The sequence below is a fragment of the Drosophila biarmipes genome, chromosome 3R, assembly GCF_025231255.1.
Source record: "Drosophila biarmipes strain raj3 chromosome 3R, RU_DBia_V1.1, whole genome shotgun sequence".
Lineage (NCBI taxonomy): Eukaryota > Metazoa > Arthropoda > Insecta > Diptera > Drosophilidae > Drosophila > Drosophila biarmipes.
The window spans coordinates 4,977,366-4,994,284 of record NC_066616.1 but is presented as its reverse complement, the minus strand read 5'-3'; positions in this window follow the sequence as shown (position 1 = coordinate 4,994,284).

The window sequence follows — 16,919 nt, the reverse complement described above, 5'->3', positions numbered from 1 at the left end:
AGGGGATGCCACCAGCATAAATTCATTAAATTTGCCTAATTTCGTTTTGCCAGACGCACACATGGCACCCCGCACACACACTCGCCGTACGGAATCCGACAATTGGCGCAGAGCTATGGAAAGTAATGGGGGTCGCTCCGGGGTTCGGGGTCGAGGGTCTGGGTTGGAGGGGCGAAGGAGCCAAGACAACCAGTTGAAATTCATTGATTGTATTTACAACGCCCGCGACACCACACACACACATGCTCGCTGCTTTTGGTAATTTGACGCGTTATCACTTGTGTTGAGTTTGTTATCAATAAACCGGCGGCGCCGGCTGACGTACTTAAGCCAAATCAAAACTCAAGGAAACCGAAGCGCCAGGACGGGCTCGGCTCGGGCCCAGCTCAAGTTCATAAAGGCCCGCCCTCCAGCAGCCCGCACGCACATTAAGCACGCCTTAACTAACAACCAGGCTGGGTCGCTTGTTTTTGACAACTTGAGCATAAGAAGACATTAACTTCATGCACATCAAATACTTTATTTATGGGCGTCTGGGGTGAGTGCTGCACTGCGGCGAAAAGGTGTGACATTTATACAAGGTGTTAAAACTCGTTTTTATAGTTATAGATAGGGATAGGTGGCGTAGGAGTTACCCAGCGCCAATACTTAATAAATATAGTGGTTGCAAAGGGGGTTTAAGGTATATTTGATTTTACTCCACTCATTCTTCAAGTAATTGCCTTGATCTATAAACATTTCGATCAATATGTTGTCTGATTTCGAAGCCATGTTTTATTTTCGAATGATTTCTTAGGAAAAAACAAATATTCTCCATGAAAGAAACATAATTCCATTTAATTCACAAATTAAATATAGATACATACACATAGAGTTTTATCTCATACAAAGATTTTTTGGGACCTAATAATTCCCTTCCGAAATTAGGTTTCTCTCAGTGCACCTTTGTGTTTGCAGAGTCTGCTTCCTTGGCCACTTCAAAAGAAGGCGACTGTGACTGCGAGTGCCACGCCCAGTGGAAGATCCAAGGAGGCCGAAGCGCCGTCTTGGATTCCCCGGCCCGCTCATAATTTCAGCCCTGTCCCGCATTTCATCGGCCGGGTCTTCTGGCCACCTCCACCTCCACCGCCGCTCCTCGCCTACGCCTGCTTGATTTTTAATTTCGGTTTCCCAGCCCCAGAACGGCCCTCCGCCGCCCCTGGCGCCCGGAATTGGTTGCCTGGCCCACGCTGTCTGTTTATTTACCATAGCTGCCTGTTTGGCAAATTAAGTGCAATTGCTTGAATTTAATTTCATGCAAATAAAAGTTTTGATTAGACGCCTCGCATACCGCCACTCTGTGCCGCCCGCCCGTCCGGCCCCGCCCCTCACCTTGCCGCCCACTGGATCCACCGACACATGCTCGTAATTAGGCACTTGGGCATAGCCATGCAAGTATGTGTGTGCTGGGGCGGCTCTCGGTGGCGCAGCCTACGTGCCCCACGTGGCGTATGCGTAATATAAAACGGAGCGCATGAAATTTGCCAAAAACGGTATGTGTGCCGTATATGCGGGTAATATAAACTATACGAGCTGGGTCGTAATAAAATATGGCCAATGCTCTACACATGATTTAATTTTGCTGCACCATGCCTTTTGCAATAACATGCTTAAAACAAGCACCTAAATCTGAGATGTCTTTATTAAGTTGTTAAATTTTGAAAAGTGTTATGGGAGCGGAAAAAATTGCATGATTTTCTCTTGGGCTTAGACTTTTTAACTGCTACAAATAAAATTTCTTAAATATTTTTTAGAATTCATAATTATTAATTTAAAAATCCTAAAAGGCTTTTCATAACATTTAGGAGAAAATAGATAAATAATGCAGTCATGAAACTCAAAAAGGAGTTGTATCTTTTTTCGGAATTGATTATTAAAAAAGAAATCCTAAAAATGGCCATCTTCTCATGTTAAACCAAAGTTAATTTCCCTGATATATATATTATATTTGTAGAAAGCCTTCATTAAGGATGTCCCCTTCAATGTGCGTTTAGTATCCCAACCGTACCTATCGTATTAAAGTTAATGCTGGCAAAATAATTAAAGCTCCTAATAATTAATAATAAAGTTTACCCCGACCTTTCAAATGTCAAATTAAATTTCCCGCTCAGCAGACCGGAAGGGGAATGGGCCAGAAGCTGGCTGCCCGATTCGGGGAGTTCATTCTACGCCATTTAGTTTCGGCCTAAACTTGCAGCAATTTGTGTCATATTTCTGGGCCGCCACTCTCGGCACGGGACATAATTCAATAAAGTGTGGGCGGCCACATGCCGTTCACGCCCACGTGCCCGGCCCAGGAGCCTTGTCTATGGAGCCAGCCCGATGCCTGCATAATGATGTCGCAGCACATTACATATTATGTAAATATAAAATTCAATTGTTTAAGCATTTAGCAGGCTGCATAATTTATTAAAATGGCACACCTGACGCATGCCGGCTGCCGACAGGAAACAAAGGCTGAAGTTGCTTTGGGGTGCACTGAGAAAAATATTGCTTTGGGTACAGAGAAAGTTTAAAATGAGTAATTATCCGTATAGTTTTGTATAAGCCCATAAGATTTGGTATCTAAGCTTTTAACTTGATGTACTTCTTTATTTTTCTGTTTCAATCAGATCTGGTCGGCCTCTGTCCCACGTTTGACTTACAATATTTTCGGTTTAGGTTTCCAAGATTGCCTACTGCCCCTTGATTTTTCGAGTGTGGCCCAAGCCTGATGGGCGATGATGCTGCGTGATGGCTGCCTCGGCCTGTTCCCATCAGGCTGACGTCTATTGGCTTTTGTTGTGTGCAGGCGACGGCCCGTATGTCGCTGCCTGACAGGAATACAAACAGGAGGACGGGGTCCTGCGAAGGAGCCGAGTGCAGGGACTGCACGCGGCGGTGAAATTGATTTTTAAACAGCCAACCAGCCAGGACGCAGCGCAGCTCGTGTCGTTAGCAAATCATAAAAGTGTGGCCGCTGCTGTTCCGCTCCCGCTGCTCCGCTTAATAGTTGTTGTTTTGTCATCGCATAATGAGGAAAGTGCTGAGCTCCATCAGCTCCTGCTCCTGCTCCGGTCCCAGCTCCTGCTCCTCAGGGAGGGTGCCCTGGAGCTGCGGGCGGCACTGCATCCGACATTAAGTAAGATGGATGGCGTTGACGTTGCGTGCAGCATTTAGCCCTGATCCCTTTGAGTCCATATTGATGCCGGAGACGCGTCGTCGCCTTGGGGCGAAATTCAATTTGACCCGCCGATGACTTTGGTCAACTTCATATTACGCTCAACTTTTAATGGGCGCGGGCAATGACTTGATGAACCGTGCTACACCATTTGCACAGGCCAAAAATAACGCAAATTCTGGTTAAAATGTCTGGAAGCACTAGCAAATTTTTAAATGTATATTAATTAACTTATGTAATGTAAGGCGTCATACCGAGTCCCTTAAATTTTTTTTGGTTTCTATTCATTGAAGCAAATATAACAGTTGCAAAAGATTTGAAAAGGCCTTTGTGCAACTTTTTAGATTATTCTCAAGAAATTCGTGGATAAGCCTATTTAAAAATTGGTACGAAATAGCAGTATACATTTATAGCCTGTACGCAAGCCTCACTTAAAGTAAGTCTTAACTTAATTAGAGTTCTTAAAGCTTAAATGATGTTAACCATTTTCATGGCCCAAGGAATCTTTTTTGCGAGTGCAGCTCACTCTCAACTGACTGCGAAATTAGCGTTGCAAATATCCCTAACGTTGTTGTTGCCGTCCGCTTCGTCGTCAGCCAACTGATTTTCCGTATTAAAGTTGCAGTCAAGTGGTCTGTCCTTCAGGGCTCCGTTGTTGCTGGACGCTTGCTTTTATGCAAGATTTATGGCTATTTAAACGACGCATAATGTGTCCTGGCTGCTGCTGCTTCCTCCTCCTCCTCCAGCGGCAGACACGGACCACCCACCCCACCCAGGGCACACCCGGGCGCAAGAAAATACTTACGGGCCGTGAATGTGTGCGAGCTGTGTACGCAAACACCAAGCCACACTTCTTGACAACGTGTTCAAGTGGTCCTGGGCTCCTGCGCCTGCCCCTCCCCCTCACCCATCCACCCACGTCGCCCTTGCCATACTTTATTTACATTTTTCACTCGTCGTCTGCCTTGGCACATCCTGTTGTTGCCCTTACTTTTGATGCCGGGCACTGAAAATGCCACACCTTGAATAGTAAAAGTTCATTGGAAAGTAGGTTTAAATACTTTAAAAATATTTTATAAATTTAATTTACTTTTAAATGTATAAGTGAACCCTTGACCTCACTTCCATGTATATTTATGATCGGGTTTTGAAGGGTCCTTGCTGCGTAATGTAGTTTTACAGGTACAGTATGTAGACCCATAAGTTCGTTGTAGAAAGGAAAAAAGAGTGTCCGCCAAGATATTAACAATTTTATATTTCCAGAAATATTTTAACATTTTCTCATATATCCCTGAAACTTTTCTCCGAGTGCCTTGCGGGAGCTCCTGCCTGGGCTGAATCCTTTTTGTTGCCGCCTGCTGTTTGCTTTTACTGCTCTTCTTGGGCTCTCCTTTCGGAACCATCCCCCGCAGCTCGGCATTCGTTTTATTTGCATTTTTGTTTCATTTTCTAATGAGCTGTAATTTCTTCTTTTATTTGCAGGCGTTATGCGTGCGTACACAAACAATAAACGGCGAAAGGGGAAGCCCGCCGCGGGTGTGAGTGTGTGTCTGAGGTGTGAAAAACACTTCTAATATGCAAATGGCTCTCTTTTGCCCCGCCCTTCACTTGGCCCGGCTGTCAGTCTGTCTCCAGCTCGTGCTCAGGCCAAGGCCAAGTCTCACAACTTGTAATTACCAGTGTAATTGCATTCCAATCGAGGGACGGGACAGTCCCACTAAAAAGAGCGTGCCCACGTTGATGTAGGTCTGAACCGCTCAGATTTCATTACAGCTAATTAAACCTTGCATGTGGGGTGATTGCAGAGCTAAAGCGCTTCGTTCTAGCATTTGCATTTATACTTGCGAATATTACTGGTTTTAGAATGCCTGAACTTGCAAAATCTGTTATTATCTAAATTGCTTCATTGTACTAAAAAGCCTTTAAGTATTCGTTTAGTTTTTAATCCCAAAAAGCAGTTCAATGTGGAATATAAAGGTCTCCAAAAATATTGTACTGAAACAAAAACATTTTGACATACTTGCGTAAGTTCCGTCTACTCTTGTATGGTTTTAAATTCGATTTTCTAATAATTTAATTTCATTACCTTCGTGTACCTTCGAGGTACACAAATTTGTCAAGATTACGTTCTACCATTTACATGGCTTGAAAGTTCCTAATTCAAGTAATTCATATTATTAATAAGTCAATTGTAAATGTAAATGTTGTAAATGTTTCAGTAATTTGATTAGTTTTCTCGGTAGTTCTTTTAACTTCAAATTCCCTGTTAGTGTAAGTAATCGTAATCGAATTCCTTAAATATCGAGGATTTCAATGGATTTCAAACCGTCAACTATGTTCCCACAAGTTTTGCAGTTATCTTGTTTTTGTTGTTTGCCCATCAAAATATGCTATGAATGGGAAATCCTTCAAGAGGGTGCCTCTTTCTGGGGAATGCTCGGAACCGCCGCCCCAAGGTCAGCCAGCTTGTATTATTTAATTTGTTTGATTTGCCCACTTTGCGGCCTTGCTCGGCTTTTCTTTGTTATCTAACTCAAATTATCTGCATTGCAATTTGTTATGCAGAAATTCAATTTGCTTAACATTTCATTGGCAGCAACTTCTGGCGGTGCAGCCCCGGGCGTTGGCTTTGGCTTTGGCGTTTTGCTTTGTGGTGCTCGAGATTCCGCCCGCTCCGGCCCAGAGCTCCTCGTCTCCAGCTCCCAGCTCTCGCCTCACAGCTCGCAGAATGGCCTCCAGTTAGCGCGTTGTCGAAGCACCAGAAGAAATAAAACGTGACTCGTGTGATGTGATTAGACAAAAATTGGGAGACACCTCCACACAAATGTTAGCTGTAGAACATTATAGTTTTGGCGGAACATTATAGTTTTAAAGACTCAATAATTCTGCATCCTTTAGGAATTAAAATTGGCACAATATAATATTTCCAATATTAAGAGGAATATAATTTTAAAAGGCATTTTTGTCATGTATGTATTTCGTAGTGGAAGAGTATTAAAATATTTCAAAATGGTCGGGATCATTTATCATATAAGACAAATCGCTCACATCCTGCGCAATGGTTAATTCATTTTGAATACTACCTGCATTGAATATTAAAAAAGTATTTTTTTTTACGAAGAATTAAATTGCCCTTCATGTGGACGTCTTCACTTTCCTGTTCATTCTTCACCACTAGATCATTTGACCCACATTCCGGATGTTTTGCTCAGTGCCATGGATCTGCTTGACTGGCTCGACTGCGTGGCAGTTGGCTCGGTGGCCTCGCCTCAGTTAGGCAGGCGCCCAGTCAGTCGACTCGGTCGACTACTCCATTAGCCTTTGGAGTGTAAAATTGTGCAAACAATTTCAATTATCCCCGAAGACGCGATGCAGACTGCTTGTCTGGGTGCACAAACGAAAAATTTCGTCTAAGCTTTAGAATAAATTAAGGAAATCAAAATGTAATGCTTTAAGTACATTTAAAGGTGCGTTTTATGCAAAAATGTATTTATTACCAAGTCATAAATAACTGTTTATAAAAATAAAGAAAATGCTCAAATTTAAGTTCTACGTTGAGTTATGATGGACTTATTATTTTATATACTGACACCTTAACATAAAGATCCTGCACAAATCTCACTTGAAAATCTGTTTTTCCCCTTTAATATTCGTCTCTCCTGTGGTTCTAAATTCCCGGTTATATTTTCAGTGCTGGGGAGGGAATGTGGCTGTGAAACGAGATGACGGGGAGCAGGAAAGAAAATATGTATGTAATAATAAGGCCAGCGAAAACAAGTATTTTAATGGCCGCGGACACTGGCTGTCTCTGGTTGCCGCCAATCCTCCGCGAAATTGGAGCAGCTAGAATTTAGCCTGGCAATTGACTTGGGTTCTGGATCCTGTAGCCCGGAGTCTGGCTCGGACCTCGGACCTCGGCCTCGTCCTCGTCCTCGTCCACGTCCTCGTCCACGTCCTCGTCCTCGAACCCAACTTCGGACTCGGACTGGCTGCAAATTAAATAAAGCAGCTCCAACTGGATCTGGACCAGAAGAAGCGACGCCAAATTGGGCCAACCAACTTCGAGTGAACTTTAAGCAGGGCACACACAAATTGCTAGCTTATGGCCAATGAATGCAAGACGTTGCATTGGACTGCCAAAAAGGACGGGTTCGAGCACAAGTATCCCAGGAAGTCGGCGGGCGGAGATGGCGAACACGAAAACGCAGAGCCGGAAATTGGCGGCCGCCATTGGCTTTAAAGACTCGGATGACTCGGACTTTTGCTGGCCACTTTTTTCCGTACATACAGAGTTTTCCCCTTGCCAGCTGGCGGGGTTTTCATTCAATCATCCATTTATTTTTTGACCATTTTCCAAGACAACTTGGTGGTCACGATGTTGTGCGCAGGAGGAGGAACTCACCGTCCGACGGCGGAAAACAGGAAGAGCGGAAAGGAGAGGGACTTAGTGCGCTAAGAAATTCTTTCAGCCGGAAGCGGAGAGATAACATTGTGTGTGTAAGTGTGTGCGCCAGTCTGACGCTTTGTATATAAATGCAAGTAATGCGGAAAATATGAAAAATGTTTGGCATGTAATGGGGGAAGAAGAAAACGCAACAGCGGGAAGAAAGCCCTCTACAAATATAGGAAAATATTCAGTGCAAATAATAATAAAGGACCATTACAAAGTGGCATGCGTTATAATTGAAAATAAATACGACAATGGAAAGTGCTCCTGGGGATGGGAAGTCGAAGAAAGACCTTGAAGGAAGTGAAAACAAGAAGAAAAACAAACAGCCCAGTAGCTAATTGATGACTGAGCTGGTCGAACTTCCTTTCAGTTCTTTCTAAAGAGAACCATTGCAGTAGATTACTTGCCCGATTCGCTTGGTCATCCAGTAATCAACAGCTAGAGCTACTGATTGGGAACTATTTCAGGAATGAATTTGATGTTCTGAGATGGTAGCTAATATAAAAAATAAAATATTATTTACTCTTAATTTCTTGGTTTGTCCCTAAAGTATTTTTCTTTTTACCGTAGCTTTAAATCGAAACTACGTTGTAAATTGATTATCTATCTTCAGAAAATCAAAAAGGTAAATTTTCATGACTAAATATTTTTGATTTTTAAGATTTTAAAATATACATATCATATTTTAAGACTATGATCTAGATAAATGATAGTGTGACATTTATTAATACACTTTGCAGAATTTTTCTGCATTTCATATTCGCCCAGAATCCTCTGCTTCCAGCCGTCTCATTACTAACTCGAGGACTTTAATCACCTTATGAAAGTCAAGCCCGCGTACCTATTATCCAATTCCAAAGGGATTGGGACTTCCAACAGGTAAGCAGGGCGGCTCGGATTATGCCCACCGGGCGGCTGAAGTGTAACCAATTAATTCCCTGCAGCTGTTGACGGATGGCCAACAAAGCGCCGCTGCTTACCTAAGCCAACTTACATAACAAACAAATTATCCCGGCGACCAGGGCCCACATAATTATGGAGACCCTGAGCCCGGACCTCGATACACAAGGAGTCGCAGCAATCCGAGCCCAAACGTCCAATTTCAGGCACATAATTTACGGGGAAAAAAGAAAAATCGCTTTTCAATTGGACCCTGGAAGGGGGGCTCTTTGAATTGCGATTGCCATGGGCGGGGCGGGGCATCGGCAGTGGGGGCCATATTTTCTTCGATCCACCGTCGGAGAACAACATCTGTGCTGTGTTTCGGAGGCGCAATGGCAAATGAAAATTCGAAAATTATTGCAGCAGCAGAAGGAGCCGGAGCATTCCGGAGGCACGGTCCCAGTCACAGGCGCAGCATCATTGAAATGTTTTTGGCACTTTCGGCGTGAAGTTGCCGATGCCGATGTGGATGTCGATGCCTCTGCCGTTATGATTATTATTATTATTGGCAGCACACCGCCCGATTTCCCCCCGGCCTCTGGACAACAATGCATGGATGAATTCAGGAGTAATTTTCCGAGTCGACAAACGACAAATTTCTTTGCCTCTTTCGACACTTGGCAAAGGGGGGCGCTGGGGCCATACGTCCTTGCCCCGGCTGCCGGTGCTGCATTTGAAATTTATGACTTTTTGACTATTGGCAACAGATTGTGGAGCGGCTTCATTATTTGGCCTGGAAAACTTTTGAATTTTAATTCGAAAATTATGCCCCATTCAGCCGTTTTAATGAACTGTGCAGCGCGCCCAATTTCAATGACCTTTTTACGGCCTCGTTACTCATACGGCGGGAGTAACGACTTTTGGGCCCTAATTAAGCCGTAAATACATTAAACATTAGTATGCCGCAGTTGGTCTTTGTGCTTGGCCGTTAATTGAGCCAAACTCGTTTGGCAAAAGTCAAAAGATGTAAATTGCAAATGCACGGAAATAAAAAGGATCGAACTTTTCTAGATTTGGAGGGACAAAATCAAAAGGTTAAACTAGTTTTATTTTATTTTACTTATTAAATTTAAAAATATTTTTATGAGTAGTTAATTTCTATAACCAAAAATCGATTAATTTGTTAACATTTTTTAAATATGTGTTAGCCTTTGTTAACAAATTTTCCTTTTTGTTGTCGAGAATGCCAGGTGCGGAGAGAAAAAATGAAATATGTTGTTTGTTTTTTAAAAAGATATATACATTTTTGATTAAATAATAATTTTTACTACTGAAAGGTAAATAAAATTTGTCAAGAAGATCATCATATCGTTAACTTTTTTCCTGAAAAATGTCTTTCTAAGCACGCACAGGACACAGAAAACCGGACAGTCGACTCCCCAAGGTGTCAACTATGTGCTCTGCACTGCGGGCTGCGATTTTCCAAAACCTTAAAAGAATCCAAATTTTTTTAAAGTGAACTCTAGATACTCTACTGAACTATAAACATAAAAAAGTGTAATTTTTATAATAATCCTATAAAACAAAAAGGCTTTTTATAGGCATGTAGAATAGAGAACGAAAATATTAATTTTACAAAAATTTATATGGATTTGTGTTTATGGTTTGTGGTTAAGCCGTAAAAAACATTTTTTGAGTTTGCACAAGTTTTATTGAAGTAAAATTAAAGGTATTAATGGTATCCGACTTAAATTTTTTATGCACAGTCATAAACGACACAACCTCAACAAGTTAATAAAATTCTAGAATCAATAAATTAAGTAAATTTTCTGAGAAAGTCAGAGGAAAAGCTGCATTCTCGAATTTCCAAGAGCATTTCCCGGCCCTCCAACAATGTTGCTGCCATATTTTACGGCAGCAGCTACAGCAACAGGGGCGTGGGCGAGAAATCGAGTTAGTTGCCAACATTTATGCGCGTTTCCGGCTGCAATTGTCACGGGACCGGACACAGCCAGCACTCAGAGATGGGGAGGCAGAAGTCGAGGTGCTGCGGATCGGGTCGGGACTCCAGGCGATGCAGGACGGACTCTGGTCCCGTAAAATATCAGATTTTATGCATTTAGCTGGCCAAGTGCACACACAAACTTTTAATTTTATTTCGGTCGTCTGCGCGAGGCCAAAAGCTGAAGGCGGACCTGAATGTCCATCGGGCATTTTATGGTCCTCGGCCACCTGGCCCAATTATATCGACCGCTGGCGACTTTGAGCCGGAGTGGAGTGCAACTTTGTGCCACAATTATGCCTGGCAATTAAATTCGATTCGCGAGTGCATTAGGGAGAACCAAAGACGAGTTACAACTTACTGCACAGCTACACATCGCACCTGCTGCCGCATTGTAAATTATAGTGTAAATTTTGCTGCGGAACAATGCTGGCGGTGGCTTATCCGTATCTGCACGGGGCACAAAGCAAGTTTGTTGGCCAGCGCTTATCGCTCGGTGGCCAAAACTTAATGCCTGGCTCGATGGCGATTAAATTGCAATAACAGCAGCAGACCCGCCCAATCGTCCGCACTCAATAGTCGGGATAGTTGTTGTTCAAAAAATGTTACACCGCCGCAAATGTGTTTTTCAATTATCACCGGGATTATGTTAATTTGCGCTTCTTTCCTGCGCTTCGCAGCCGCAACAAATCGCCGATTTATGTGCATTTAGTAAGTAGATTTCACAGATTTTACACATGTTACGGCATTAATTTATGGTTATGCGAGTGGATGAGTGCGGGATTTTATGTTGGATGTAACGGCCATGATAAGAGCGTGACTTGACGGAGAAGTCTTAATATACGTACACGCGGGCTTTAATTGAGTTTTAAACCGGCATGTTCGACGTAAATTAACTAGTTATTATATGCTTTTTTGTAGGAACTTGAAAAGTTACGACATTAACATAATTATTATTTGTGTAACTGTTTTCTGCCGACCATTTTTTCATAACTTCGTCGCCAGTCGAACTCCCCATCGATTGAGGGTCAATAAATAACACTTAATATGAACCAGAACAGATTGCTTGCCGCAAGTCCCATCCATTTCCTCCTCTTTTTGGGGACCAAGGAGGCAACCAGTTAATATAAGTTTGATTCCACTTGTAATGAATCTTGCGAACTATTTCTTTATGCCGCACTCACAAAAGGAAACTTTCGCAGCGACACAGATTTCATTCCGAAACCATTCGGTTCCATTTACTGGCATAGTTCTGTTTGGAATTTCGGTGCTAGTTTCGCACTTTCAGCAGGAAAAGCTCGTCATTTAATTACAAAGGGGCAGAAACGGGGACTGGGCACACGAGAGACATTCCATTCGGGCGGCCAACATGAAAGTATCCAAGTTTAGGCAAATGAAATTACATACTTTAGTTTCGGGGGCCAGACACCGAATCAAAGATGCGGCAATGTGTTAACCATGGCCGAGTTACGGACAATTCGGATTAGCAAACACAAAATATCTTAAATTATTTCGCCAGTCCGTCGGTCCGGCTGAATGGGGAACTTTGGCTCCTGCCGTTGCCACACTTTGACACATTTTGTTGATTTTCTTGCTGCGTGGGTGACGCCCACGGGGCGCATTGGAAATGCTAGAAATGGAATGGAATGGAAAGGCCGGCCGGGGCATGTTGGGATTGTTTGATGCTTTTAGCTAAAGGGCCAATATTGATTTCGATCTTAATTAACTTTGGCACATTTGCAGCAGCCCCCAGCTCCGCCTCCCCGGACGGCAAAAACAAAAGCAAAAAATAAAACGGACAAAAACACCGGAGACGCTCGGACATCTCTCCCATAGAGGTTTATTTGTGCTTGTTTTCCTTTGGGTTGCTCCTTTTGCTAATTTGTTTGTGTGCCCGTCTCTGTGGCGGTTGCTTTTGTACTGAAAAAAATAGTAGATTCCGGGACGTTTTTAAGCAACTAAAAAATAGAGAACTCTCCTGAATATAGTACGAGCGCACAGTGATTTGTGTTCGTGATTAAAGAAACCAGCATTAAAATAGCAATAGAATATGCCTAGTAAAGTATCTAGATCCCGTGGTTTGTACACAGAGCTGCAAGCCTTTTATTTCTTCTCAAATTACGACAACTTGTATAACATTTGCTTAAAAGATCGTTGATTGGTGAGCAAGCATCCCAAGCTAAAGTTCCCTTCTGTCAGTGTTTTTGATCTGATCTGATCTCTGTTCTGAGAAGTACCTTGACCCTATGTTAGTGTTTTTTCCGCCGTGTTCCATCTGGATCCCACCCATCCGTTTCGCTTTCGCACACGGTTCCATGTTTGCGGAATATTCTAAAGCGCAGCTCTAATGGGTGTCAACCCTTGGAAAAAGTTCCCACTGCGGCCAGTCTGCTTTTGGTTTTACCTCAGTTGTATCGCACACAATACTGGCTCTGGCTGCGTCTGTGTGCGAGGGCCCTGAACTTTCGCCATTATCAGTGTTTGCCACCAGGACAACCCGTCCAACCTCGAACCCAGAACCCCGAACCCCGAACCTCGAACCACAATCCCTTCTCCCGGTCCGCACTGATATGGTATTTTTTGATTGGTTTTACAGGGACTTCAAGTGGCGTTCGCTCTGCGTTTTAATTGCCAACTGAATTTCTGCAACACTCTGTGTGGGGTGGACTGCAAACACATTTAAGCAAATATTTTTCTAGGCTTTTGTCTGCAACTGCCAAAAAGAGTGATGAGTGCTGATGTGACTGTGAACTGCTCTTCTCCCGGCAAATCCAATCAAAGAATCTTCTCATTTCTCTTTCAGCAGCAGATTGATTGGGCTGAAAAGTTGGTTTCTTTTATATATTTCTGCGCTCTATCCGTTTCCTTCTTGAGGGCAGTATACTTTGAAAACCATCAACGGTGACAGCATGGGAAATAACTAGGGATAGAAGAGGATGATTCAACAGCGATCTTATTTTGTTTTGGTAATTAAAATGTAACTTAACATTTTTTATAGTTTATTATGATTGTGTATACTTTAATGGTACTAAATCCAGCCTAAAGTTCCTTTTATCAGAATATCAAAATCTGTAAAGGTTGATATCTGTTCAAAAGGTGGCTAAAAGTATGCAACGATAAATTTCCCCACAAACTTCCGAGGATAACACCCTACATGGGTACAGCCTTCTCCTAGGCACAATTTCTTATTCTAGTACCGATGGTAATGTCGCTTCTCCCCACTCTATTTGGCAATTTGGATAAACTTTCCAATCTGACCCCATTCAAATAACTCACTTCACTTGCTATTTGCGCAACGGCTGCCAGGGCCATTATTAATTGATAATTTGTTAATTAAAATCACTCTGGCAGGCACATTGTTATGCGCAACATCTTAGCGCGCCGACTTTGATGTGACCTTAAGTAGGCATAATTATAATGCATATTGAAAGCCATATTCGGGAATTGAGCACTGCGTATTTATTTAATTACAATTGGGCAACTTTCAACTTGAATGGCTGCCGCCCCTCACCCACGAGGGCACAAAAGGCCGAGGCGGACAAAAGCTCAATGAAAAGGCATTTAATAATAATATTAGTCAACCGATGGCTGAGTTGCCTAGCGTTTAATTAATGAAAGCGAAATGTTCGCCGCCTGTATGGAAGTGTTTAAAGTGCCCAGGAGCCGAGGGGCGGGGCGAAAGTGAAAGCGAGGGCGGAAAAATAGGAAACAAGGCCAGCATCCTTCAAGCGTTCTTTATTTCGTACTTTCCCGGCTGGCAGAACGAAACTTTTAATTAAACAATTTCTGGCCTGGCAACGCCGAAAAAATTCAACTTCTTACGACAAATTGCATAAAAATAGAAGCAATACAAGCCGCACAACCCGAGTTATAGCGCCACATTAGAAAGTCCGCCCAGCATTTAGATCTAATTAAATTTCTGACTTTTTCCGTTGTCATGCAAAGCCGAATAAATACGGGTTCATAGATCCCCAGATTCCCAGTCGCAGTCGCATCCAAGGAATACGGCTCTATGGCAACAGATGAGCGGAGGGCTTAAAGCCCGGGCAAGAAAAGAAGTTGACAGAAAGTTTTAATAAGGCGAGCGGACACAGGAGGGCACCAAAATAAACAAAAAATAAATAGTACGAGTAGTGGAAGTGGGCAAATAGAAAACGCAACGGGGCGAGCTGAATTTTCAGGCGGAGGCATTCATTAGAAAATTTCTGGCCAGCTATAATTAAAGTTTACTTTGCCCTGTCCGTTGCAGCAGCAACTTTTCTACTATTTTTTGCTTGACTTATTTTTTATTCTATTTGTTGTTGTATTTCTGAGTTTGGAGGAGCCAGCGCGCAGCTGCAAGAGCCTGATAAAAAACTTTATGGGCGGGGTGAGTCGGGCCATGATTTTCAAAAGACATTACACATTACGAAGCTTAGAAGCGGCAGCAGCAGCCACAACAGCAACAGCAGCCATTAAATTGACATCGTTTGCATTTATTTGGTTTCATTCGGCTTTTTGCCTGACATTTTAGCATAAAAATTCGACAGGAGGTTGGACAGAGGACCACGAAAAAATTTCCATAGCCGCGACCCGCTTCGAGCGCGTGGGCCAACCCTTTTGATGTAACCACGCTTTTGACTGGCGAAATCAACACCGCAAAATGCAAAAAACCCGGAAAAACTGCTGCCTGCGGGGTATGAATCCCCAAATACCCTTGTTAATCGGCACTCCCAGAGTAGGCAGGGGATATATGAGTCCTATTTTTGGCACAGCCGATGCGAACACTTATTGTCCGAGAATAACAATCTACACCCGCCAGACCTTCAGCAGAGACGCACTTAACCAAATCCACACACCGCTTCCATAAATAATGATCACGACGAATTCTCCTGTTTAAATTTAGTGTCAGTTGCTAACGGTTAAGTATCGTAAAGATAAAAAATATTACTTTTCTTTACTTTATAAAGTAAAAGAACAAATTTAGGTATTTTCTTAAATGTGCATCTGGGAAATATATCTAAGAATAGCTTGATGTTAAGCTACAAAATTATGGTTGGTGAAAAATAATTTATGGATAAGATATGAACATTTCTATAGGTTATTTTATTCCTGTTGTTACTCTTGGCATAAATTTAACAGAAAATTAAAACTATCTTAAAATATGGAATGCAACCAATTAAAAATGTTATACCAATACAACCTTGACAATTACCGACAAATAAAATGTAACTTTTTTCACATTTGACATCATTAAATAGGAATTAATGAGGGGATGACATAGACATGTCTATTGTAATTCTTTTCTGCAGCAGCACTGACTGTATTTTCCGTTCACGTCGCAAACTTCTTTTTCATATCTACGGATCCTTCGCAAGGGTATGGAAACGAAAAGGGACACCCGCAAGATGGCAACGCTTACGGAAAACAAAGGCAGTCCTGCTCCAGCTGGCGTTTTGCCCTCCTGCTGTTCGCCGTTCGCCGTTCGCCTTTTGCTTTTTGTTTGCGGCCGTGTCATTTTTACAGACTAAATTAAAATATCTGGCCCGAAAAAATGGCGGTCTAATTTACATTTGTAAAGCAAATGCCAGAAGCCTTTCTCCGCCGGCCGAGAGCAGGGCAGCCAAATCTTAATCACTGTCAAGTTCAAACGCTCCGAGCTCATGAATATCAATGACAATCCTGAGCAGGGACACTTTCGAGCGTTTCCCTCGGCTCGGGCGCAGTTTAGCGTATCAAATTTGAGAGTGGCCAAGTGTTAAATGAATTTTTATGCATATTTATTTCGGTGTATGAAAACTGCGATTTCCGGCCACGGGCTCGGGGTCGGGTGGGGGTATAAAGTACTCTCATTGCCGTTTGACATTTTATTTAATAAAAATAAATTGAGTTTACTTTGTTTGGTCCGTGCACATGGATTGAATGCGTTTGTATATTTTGCTCTTAATTAATTTTTAATGACATACAATTTCGTGTATTTATCAGCAATTTAATGCCCAAATGCATAACGGCAAATTTGCGAACGGAGTGGTCAGCATGAGGCAAACCACTCGCCCGGATCCAGTTAGTTTAACTATTGAAAATCGTTTTCCTTCCTATAATTCGAACTATATGCACGACACATGTTTGCTGAATTTGTATTTACCCCTGGGTGATGGAAAATGAATAACAAATTAAGAGCTTAACTGGAGGCGGGCGGTGCTTTTTAATTACAGCCAGTGTTTTAGGTCCGCACCCGAACATGACTTTAAATTGTTGGTATCAGTATCAGGGACCGAATAGCACCCCTGACTATTTTTAATGTTGTGCCTTTTTATTGACTTTCATTTGTTCATTTCAGGCCTCATTATGAAACCATATAAAGTAATTGGCATTCTCCAAAATGGCTCTAGTTTCAAAATATTGTT